Below are 11,201 nucleotides of genomic sequence, written 5' to 3' on the forward strand. Positions count from 1 at the left end.
AACAATGTTATACCTGATTCAGATTGTATATGCAATTATACGCTAAAGAAAAAGAGGTAGCAAAAATGCTTTTGAATGGATTTAAATTTCTTTATGCCCATAGCTCATTTCTCTACTTGCAGTACTCCAGTGGTACAGCAGTATCAATCCAGTATATTTTTCCATTTAACAGTTTTCAGGCTTTCAGACCATTTAGAATATTGATTCAAACAATCCCAGGAGAATTAATTTTGTTTTCTATTGAGTTTGTTTTTCCTCTTCCTGTTCTTGCAGTAGCATGGAGGAGAGTATTGTAATGTGTGGGTGTTCTGTAGAGGCTTATTCATCTGCTTCAGTGAGTCTGCTCATTTTGCATCCAAGCATTCAGTTGCTAAAATCAGCAGTATGTCTAGAGCCTCTCTTGCATGTCTTACAGTCCATTAACACCTGATACAAGAGCAAATAGAAATTTCAAATTATTTGTATAGATTCTTAAAAAATTCATTAGAATAAATTATCATGAATTCTAAAGACAGAAACATATTTGGTAATTGACACTGAAACAATTAGTGTCTCCTTTTGTGCTGACAGATGTGACATTTGCAGTAGAAGAATTTTTGTGCATGTGTGCTGCAAGGAGGGACCAGAGTCCTTAATAATTTTTGGGTTTTTTTCTCATGAGAGATAGTGTAAATTGAAGATCATACTGGGATTATGAATAGACTACCAAACATATTTACTAGTTGCAAATGTTATGATAACATTCCTGGAGTTGAACATCAACCAGAACCACATGAGGCTTCTGTACTGACCCTCAAAGGAATTTACCATTGTAAGTTTTGGGTTACCTTTCTGGACTAACAGCTGATGTAAGTGGCCACTGCTCTGGAGACAACAAAGCTGTGATGGTTTATCATAGTGGGGCTCTCACCTGAAGTCTTGTCTAGGTTTATGAACATGTGAGAATTACGGTTTCTTTTAGAAATGGTGTGCAAAGAAAATAGCTTGACTTTTCATCCTTTGTTATTTTGTGTTTCAGAACTGATGTGCCCACGATGCAATGCCTACTTCATATTTAGCTTTGCTTTGCTCACATGCTGGCTGTTTGCTGTGCTTATCCTGCAGTTTGGTGTCTCTTCCTCTGCATGGGGAGGCTTAGACTCACTCTGTGAACAGATTCATTAAAACTGATGTGGCCACTAGCATAGCGAACATTGGTGATGCCTTTTAAAAGTCACTTTGTTTTACATCATAACCTATGTAATAATTCAACTGACTATCCACTTCTAAGACAGATGCGTGTATGTTGGGGTAGTAAGAAAAAACCTGAGACAGTTCAATTCCTGCCAACTTCAAACCTAGAGGCATGTGTGTGGGAGGAGAGTGCAATGCAAAGACATTGGGCTGTTGGGCAGAGAGAAGCAGCTGGAGGCAAGGATTTCCCTAGGTGGTCTGAGAGGACCACATAATTTTACCAATGGGGTAAAACTCCCTTCAAGCTTACAGGTCTTTGCACTGCACTCTACAACATTGTGTGCATGCATCCATTCTGCCAACGTCAAAAATAACTGAAAACAAAGACAGGGAACAAAAATAGCATTCTTAAGTTAATTCTGAAATGTTCAGTTTGTAGCAGGTTGTATCAAGAGAAATTCAGGTCAGAGAACTAAGGTGATTGAATGACACTTGTACAGCAGGTTGTTTCAGGTCTGTCTCTTTAAAATCTGCCTTTTACTAGTGTGCTGTTTCATCAGTGGTCTATCCAGTATAGTGAGATTAAATGAGAATTTTGACCTGCTTCATCGCTTCTGTAAACAAGCAGATTCAATGAGTTTCAACTTGTTCATTGACATAATTATTTAGGTCATCCGGAGCTTGACCAAAGCCCAGTGAAAATCAATGGAAAGACTTCCATCAGTTTAGCAGATTTTGAATCCTGCCTTTGGAGCTTGGAATAAAGATGACAGTGAGGAAGCATAAAAAGAACAGATCATACTTCCATATTTTGTTTTGATCAGTTAATGACTGACTTTTAAATACAGAATTGAATACAGACCTCATGATGTTTCTAATTGTGTTATGAAGTGTCTTGATAGACATTTGTTATAAAGAAAATAGGAATATAAATGAAATAAATTTAATATTGGTAAAATTGGGTTACACAGAATGTAAAAGGGGGAGTGTCATGGTTTAACAGCAGCCAGCAGCTAAGCACCACGCAGCCGCTCCCTCACTCCCCCTCCACTCCCAGTGGGATGAGGAGGAGAATCAGGAAAGAAGGTAAAACAACTGGTGGGTTGAGATAAGAATGGTTTAATAACTAAAGTAAAATATAATACTAACAATACTAATAATGAAATATAATAATAATAATAATAATAATAACAACAACAACAATAGTAATGAAAAGGAATAGAACAAAAAAAAGAGGGGGGAGGAAAAAAAAAAAAAAGGAAAAAACCCCAGTGATGCACAATGCAATTGCTCACCACCCGCTGACCGATGCCCAAGCAGCGATCTGCCCCTCCCGGCCAACCCCCTCCCCGTTTATATACTGGGCATGATGTTCTATGGTATGGAATATCCCTTTGGCTAGTTTGGGTCAGCTGTCCTGGCCATGCTCCCTCCCAGCTTCTTGCACACCTGCTTGCTGGCAGAGCATGGGAAACTGAAAAAAATCCTTAAGATAAGCGCTACTTAGCAACAACTAAAACATCAGCGTGTTACCAACATTAGTCTCACACTAAATCCAAAACACAGCACTGTACCAGTTACTAAGAAGAAAATTAACTCTATCCCAGCTGAAACCAGGACAGGGAGCCATTTGCACTTCTTAATTTTAGTTCTGAAGAAATATAGTTAAAGGTACTAGCAAACAATATAGCATTTTGTGTTATTAAATAAGTCAGTGATGTGTGCTGGGTAAGGGCTTTAAAGTTCTGTTGGTAGCTAAAGAGGCAGATGAGGTCTTGGGGCCATTCAGATATATAAGCACTGAAAGACCTGAAATAAACCATTTTTGGAGCTCTTAATAGCCAAAAATAGTAGTAATTTAAATAAATCTGTGGTTGTTGAATACTGCTCTACAGTTTTAGGTTTTTTTTAGGCAGGACTCCCAGAAACTCTCAGTAATAACATGAAACCAGACTAGCGCTTTGCTTCTAGAGTAAAACCGCTGTTTAAAGTTACAAGTCTAAACTCAAGATCTTATGTAGAAGAATAGTTCACTTTAAGGACTTAATGAATTTAATAAATTTTAACTCAGGGCCATGTTTTAGCAATATCAGAGCAGAATAAAATGCACTATGATAAAGTAACAGCATAAAGAGTGTCTCCATTGGAATCTTATTGTCGTTGGTTCCTTTTATGTTGAACGGTTTCCAGGAATGGAGATGGAAGACTATATTTTTCTTGAAAAAAATACCAATTTGCAGCTGCTAGAAAATGTACTCTAGTCTTGGAATTCTAATTTGACTAAAGATTTCCCTGTTGCAAACCTCATTATTTTATGAAATTATTTACTGCAACTAAAAATATCACTAAGGATACCTGTTGAGACACCAAATTGACTTCAAAAGGCCAAATAAGCTCCTTAGGTGTATTCAAAAGATTAGCTGCATCCATTATCTGTTCGAAGTCAATTAACTGACTTTTATTTAAAACCAGAAATCCTTTCTACAACTGTGCACATTTTTTTCAGTGATGATTGCAAGATTAAACATATGTAAAAAAGTAATAAAATTTCAGAATACATTTATATCTAGGTCTCTCCCCATCAGAAGCTGCTCAAATCTATTTCCTTCCAATGTAGCTTGTAAAACCTGCAAAAGAAATGAGGTATATCAGTCCTCAAACAGGAGTCTCCAGGTATCTAATACTCTGCCGGCACGGTTCTCCTCCCAATTTGAGTTGTTCTCTGAACTGTCCAGACTGATGCCATCAAACTAGACTTAGGCAGCTAAATGTTGAAGCCTAAGAGACTCCCTCAATTACTCACTGAAGCTCTTGCACAGGACCAATTAGGTTTGGCCTTTTGAGCTTGTCTATAGAACTAAGGAGGTTTAAAGCTCCAAAGGGGAGAGAGTAACTTTAAGTATGTGGGGCTGAAAGTGGTTATACTAAAAAAGCTTATTTTTTAGCCTTATCTAAAGTAATTTATTGTTTACCACCTTTCTCTTCTGGGCACATTTGAAATAAAAATATCTATAGTTATAGTGTATAGGGAGCAAGTGTGTGAGTATTTATCAGATCTAATTTCTGATAAACAGTAGAGATGATAAACCGGAATTTATAGTATTCAGTATGTTGTATCTGATGCTTAACAAATTGTTTTTCAGATTGGTGAATATCCAAGGTTTTTGAGGCTCTATTTTGGAGCTGTTTGGTAATGTGACACGTTTCCTCTCACTACACTTGGGACTATGTCTGAAGAGCATGGAATTTGGTAAGATTTCTTTTGTGACTGTACAAATCTGAAACATTACTTTTTTGTTCCTTAATATTAGATTGGAGAGAATGAATGATTACTATAAAAGAGCAATGAGACTCTTTGAATGGAAATAGTAGTTCACCACAAAGAGAGTTTAATAGACACTTGTGACTCATCAAAGGGGTATTTAAAATGCATTTATTGCTAAAGTTGCCATAGCAGCAGGAAACTTTAAAACCCCATGGGTCTCAAGTATGGAAAATCTGTGATTCTGCAGGATTTTCTAAAATTCAGGCTCTTTTGCATCAAATGATAAACAAGGAATAAGTTCTACGGTAGTAGGCTTGCTGGAAGACTGTCCTAAAAACTACACTCTTCTTCTCTCTTAAATTGTACAGGTGCAGCATTGGCACCCTTAACTATCAGATGTCTGAGATGTTTTCCAGCAATCTACAGGTTCAGGAAAAATTTAAGCCAGAAACTATATAAACTTTTAATCTTTTCTTCCCTTTCTAAGATAAGAAATTAAAAGATGCCCCTTAAATGTGATTTTGATCCAGAATGAGGCAGTTTTGATATCACATCATGTCTCAGGGTTGTATTGAAGGGCTCGTATTTCATAAAGCACAGCCCTGTCTCATGCCATTCTCAGTGCTCTGTGCTGACAGAGGAGCTCCAGTGGTTTGGGATGTTGAGCAGGAGAGAGAAAGTGCAGTTCTCAGGCTTGACTGAAACACGTACTTACTAATTCGAGAACCTTGACAATGACTAAAACCAATTCCTTCTGTTAATTCATCATCACCTTTACTTCTTCAGGAGTTAAACCCCATAGATACAAAAGTAAAACACAAGCAATAATGATGACCTGAATTTCTGAGCTATTGGAGAAAAACAAAACCAAAAATGGCCCCAAACTCCTCTTTTGCCCTTCTTCATTTATTCTAAAGAAAAAGGCACACACTGAGCAGTCTTCTTCTGGATTTACATTACTCTTAAATATTTTTTTTAATATGAAACTAGGATCCTTTTATAAAAAGTCACAAGGTAAAATTCTTTTAAACAAAGGAATGTCGTTTAAGACCTCTGTAGCTTTCACAGGGTTTAAATATGTATAGATTTAACAGGGATGATCTTCCACCTATCTTTAAATTCCTCATAGATGACAAAACAGAATCTTCACAGAACGGCTAATTATCTGAAAAAGCTCTTGTAATCATCACAATACTTAAAAGAGAAGTCTAAGGCACCTTTGAAATTTTGGTAAGTCAGGGGAATGAGGCCCCTACTGCAATGGGGCAAATCTGCTTTCACAAAAGTATGAAAACAGTTAATTTCCAAAGAAAAAGATGCGTAGTTTTGTTATCACACAGCAGCTAGCACTAATACAGGTAAGAGAACATCCACACTGATTTTACCACCTGTTTGCTCATCACTGTGTGGTAAGCCTCTCCTATTTCTCCCAGACAGGTATATTTTTCCTTGTATGAACACTCCCCTAAAGAATCTGAAACAGATGAATTAAGCCTCAGGAGCCAGTGTTGATGGCAGTGCTTCCTAGGAAAGCACTGGGTGTTCATGAGATGTTGGAACAGGATTACTGCAAGGTTTGTTTTTACCAGATTATACCACCATACAGAAGTAATGGATTGTGTTACTGCATGTGTATATATTTGGAAGTGAAACAAATATCTAGCAGAGTATTCATCCCACTTAAAATATACTTTATCATTGGTGTTTTAGTGAACCTGCAGACTGTATATGAAAAGCCTGAAAAGAGTATTAAGACATGTTAATGGTATCTGGCTAAGCACTATTTTTCTAATTTCTGTGTAAAATGCAAGACTCTATTTCAGATTTCTCTTACTGTATCAGTTTACAGGATACATCTTTACCATGAACACATTTTTTTGCTCGACTAAGACTGTTATTCTGTCCTTAGGTAGTTTCAAATGTTTTTAAGGAATAGCTACAAGCCACAAAAATAAGTGGTGAGAGAGAACTGGTCACTTGTAACTGTGTTTTTAATCTAGTTGATCTACTTTTAACTTTTGCTTTCACTCACTTCATATTTCCTCCCTGTTCTCTTTTAGGAAGCTGTGGGGTGCACTGGGATCCCCACCACTGCCCATTAGCTTCCTTCCTGGGGGCTGCCACTGGAGATGTGCCGGCTGGTCCTTACCCCAGGGGCTTTTCTCAGCTCGGCCACGAACAGGGAACACAGTGCTAGAAGGGGCTCTGGCTCAGCTTCAGTCTCTTTCTTGCAGGTAATCATTGTGTGCTGCCCTTCACAAAAGTGCCCAAGTTACCCCCAAATTAATGATTGCTCACAGTCTGTCTGTTGCAAAGCCATTGCAGAAGCTCCCATCTCTGCTAGTTCAGAACCTCGTTCCAGTTTCTGCCCTGACCATACTCTCAGCCGGCTTGTCTCTTCTTCGCCTTAACTTTCATCTGTTAACCTGATTTCCCAAGGGAACAAGGCTTATGTGATCACACAATCCACAACCTTCACCCTCATGCTTAAATCTGTTTCCCAAATTAAACAATTTGATAAATGAGTAGAGGTTTACATGAGAATGAGTTCCCTGTAAGACTAAGACCTGGTCGTTTGCTGGAGGAGCGACAACTAAATTAATTCAACTAGTAGCTGTTCTGCCTTTCTTGCTACTAGCCCATCAAAACATGTTTTGCTTGGCAACTTTGCATGGCAGAATGAGGCACTGCCACGTAGCTCAGGAACAGGGAAGTAAGGCTTTGTCTGTGTATGTTTTGGGGTGGAGAAAAGAGATACTATCTGTGAGTTGGTGAGGTCACCAACAAATAGGGACATGGGTGGAAATATCAGAAATGCTGGGGCAAGAGAAGATAGAAAAATGCAAGAGACTTGTATTTTTAGTTCCCCAAGGCTCCAAGTGTAAATTTCCTTAAACTGAAGGTGAATGTCTGCGGATGAGTTTATAATGTTACAGTAATACACTCTGATAACAAAACATGAAGGCAATCTTTATAGAGTATAGCAGCAGATTTACACGTTGGCCACTAGAGAGCAATAGATAACCAGTAGTTGTATGCTTTGTACGGCAGAATCTGAGCACCCTATAGCCATGTAACGCTTTTAAAAATACAGACACAGAAATTAACATCATAATGTAAAATTACCCTCTTGACACTTCTTAATAGTCCTAATGCCCTCCAATCAAACAAAATAGCAGGAGGGAGCACTCTGGTAATTAGCGGCAACCTGTATCTAAAGAAACCTCTAGAATGCATCATATAACGTACGCACTTTGCTTAGCTACTTGAAGTGGGAATGTATCATACAGCATTAAGATCAGCTGCCGAAATGCAAAGCAACAGCTAAGCTGGTTCTTTCAGTCTCAAAGCCCAAGCCTGCATTGTGAGGGGCTGGGAAACTTTCAGAATTGAAACTTCTTTTGCTGCTATTTTAAATCCTGAGTATTGTCATTGTATGCAGTTTGTGCTTGCACATTTTGGAAAACAAGGATTTTTCTTTTCTAAGTGCTCTGAATGTTTACAAAGTACTATATCTTCACCCAGGAAGCCAAAATGTTCCACTCAACATAATTCACATCTACACAGTGCATTCACAGAACATATACTCAAAAGAAGCTCTTTCTTCTCCGTTCCTGGAGTTCAATAGACTGTGCTATTGTATTATTGCAGCCTATAGTGAAAAACCATATCCACCTGACTATAGTTATGATAGTGTCCTGAAGGGGGACAGGAGAAGCTGTTACGTGAGGGTACTGCAATGGCTCAGAGAGAAATTCTGTATGTCTCCAAAAAGTGCCCTTTTTCATTTTCAACTTGGGTTATCACTGCTGGTTTTCTCAGGTTTTCCAATACGTTGCTTTCTTACTTTTTTGGGAGGGCTTGTGAATTTAACACACAAAGCAAAGTAACACACAAAGCAAAACTGTTCCAAGAAAAGCTCCTAGAGCACCTGATTAATCTTGTAGCCCATTTACTCATCCTCTTTATTCTCTTTCCTCCTGAGCCTTCTCCAAACACAGCTGTTTCATAGTTTTGAGTTGAGCAGCAACTGTCTACCTGTGGCTCTCATGGCTCTACAAGCCACAATCAGCATTTCATGTCAGATAATCTTGTTAGAAGGTGGAAAGAAATGCAGGCTGACAGCAGGACAAGCAGCAGCAGCAGAGGAGTCGTGGTGAATTCCTGCTATGTGGGTGTCCCACAGCGCATGACAGGACCAGTCTCACAGGGGACAGCAATGGTGCAAAGGATGCAGGAAGGGCATCGTGTCTTTGCTGTAGAAACTCGGACCCACTGTGAAGTAAAATAGGCTGCTTGCTTGGATGCTGCTTCTATTTGCCAATTAGTAGCATTACCACCAGCATCTCCTATCTAGGTAACAACCCTTACCATTACTTAAGTGATGACCCTCCCTTTAGGGTCCTCATCAGGGATGCTCACAAGTGCCTAACTAGCACTGCGGGGTGGGTGAGTCACAGGACAAATTGAGAAGGAACAAAAGACCTCGCAAGAGCTGGCAATTCAGAGGTCGCCAAAGACGTCTGGCAAATGGCAAACGAAAGGGGAGTGATAAGGTGGTAACTGCAGCAGGATTAGTTTCAGGGCTGGAGACTAAGCAAGAAAGAGGTGCTATGATCTGACCTGAGCGGGTCTGACCCATCTCTGCGAAGACAGCATTCACGTGACAGGGAAAGGAAATGGAGTAGCTTTGAACGGAGGGTTAGAAAATGCAGGGAAGGGACTGAATTTATGTAGCTAGAAAATGCTGAGGAAGATGCAAATTGACTCTCAAGCTTTCCATAACAAAGCCTCTTCTGGATGACATTGTTTAGTCTGGCCTTATTTAAATACTGAATAATCTCTTTGCATTTGTTACAGGCAATTGCCTTTCTAACTTCAGAGCAGGCTAGCTACACATATCTAAGAAAGAGTGATAGAAGTGCTTAATCAGTATTGTGTGTCAGATAATTGATTCCATTTTACTGATATGAAGTATATTTATCACACTTTGGACTGCTTCAGATACAGACAGATGAGCTGAAAAAAAAAACATTTTGACCAGCAAACTATTTTTTTTTAATTACTACTTGTGTTACAGAATATCATCTGTTATTTTTGGAATGTTTCTAATTTTTCTGGTTTTGAAGAAAATGATCTGCTAAATGTAGCTCACTTATGAAAATTTGCAACTGGCCCATGCGGACTGAGGGAGGCTAGGAAACAAAGTATAGAATTACAAGGGTAAATATTTATTCATGTGCACTAGGTGTCCCAGCCAAACTGGGTCACCCTGAATGTGGTTTTACACAGGGTTCTCATACCCTTCAACTGTTCAGGTACAACACAATTTGACTAATTACTAAGACTCACACTACCAATTACTAATCATAGTAAAACTTTGCAAAGCAACTGTATTTCTGCAGCATTCTTGCTGCTTGTCTATTGATCCAGATGTCCCTGGAGTCAGTCTTGCTAGAGTTACTTATCTATGATGCCAGATGACACTGGGAGGGTTTCACAGACATGTTAGAGGGGTTAGGATGCTGGCTTTATCTGGATTGTCTATGGGTATCCTTTATCCTTTGTGGACAGCTCTATGCTTCCAAGAAGCAAAGTCCTTATTTCCAGGGCTGGGCTGTCCTTTAGTTTTTTTTTAGTTGAGCATGAACAATACCAAAGTCTCCAGTAAAATTCCACTACCTCATTACATTGCAGTGTATAATGTGAACTAATATATATTAACAAAGTTAATACACTTTCATATTATAAAGACTGATCGATATAACAGTTAGGGAAGTGAATTTTCATAACACCACATAATCACCTTTGCAGAGCCGCTGACACAAGTCAGTAAGTGCAAATTGTCCCTGGTGGCTTTCATGGGATCCACATACACAATTCCCACCTGAAACTGTTTACATTATAATGTGCACTCATGATTTTTAGCCCTTTGTTATATCAATAGTCATCTTTTTTTCAGACAGGAGCTTAGTAGTTCCTTACATGAAAGTTGAGAGCAAAGTACCTTTGATCATGCTTTTTACCTTTCATTGAACCTTTTCCACTACTATTCTGTCTTTCCTGAGCTGAGGGAACTCGGAACCACAAACAGCTTTCAAGATGTGGTCAAATAATGAATTTACACAGCAGCACAAGGATGCTTTGTTCTCTGTTCCTTTTCAAATCTCAGCATAGAGCTTGTTTTTCTGAACTCTATTAAGCACTGAAGTGAGATTTTCACAGAAACGTATTGTAATTCCAAGATTTTGCTCCTGCACAGTACTAGTCAGCTTGGAACTCATAATTTTATATTTGAAGTTAGGATCTTCTTCCCCACTGTGCATCACTTTTATCTATCCAAAATGTAATCAGCCATTTTACTGCCTAGTTACTCAGTCTTATAAGGTCCTTCTGCAGATCTTCAGTGGGCTTTTGTCCATAAGTCCCTGAAGAGCTTGGTATCATCAGAAGGCTGTCACTTGAGTGCCCAGCTCCTTTTCCAAGTCACCTGTAAGTATGTTGAGCCGGTCCAAGCAGAGATCACTACAGCAGTGCACCTGTGACCTCTATACTACAAGTACTGCACACTCACTCCCACCCCTTGTGCTCCATCCTTAACCAGTTATTCATTCCAAGACATTTGGTCTTGTGCCATTACTGCTTAGTTTCTTTGACAGTCTTTGTCAAAAGCCTTCCAGAAATCCCAACAGGCTCTATTAGCCAGAAGACCTTCTTCACAAGTTTTAAAAATGTTCAATAAACTACAGTGTTCCAAACTCCA

This window comes from Gymnogyps californianus, chromosome 4 (genome assembly GCF_018139145.2).
Source record: "Gymnogyps californianus isolate 813 chromosome 4, ASM1813914v2, whole genome shotgun sequence".
NCBI classification, from domain to species: domain Eukaryota; kingdom Metazoa; phylum Chordata; class Aves; order Accipitriformes; family Cathartidae; genus Gymnogyps; species Gymnogyps californianus.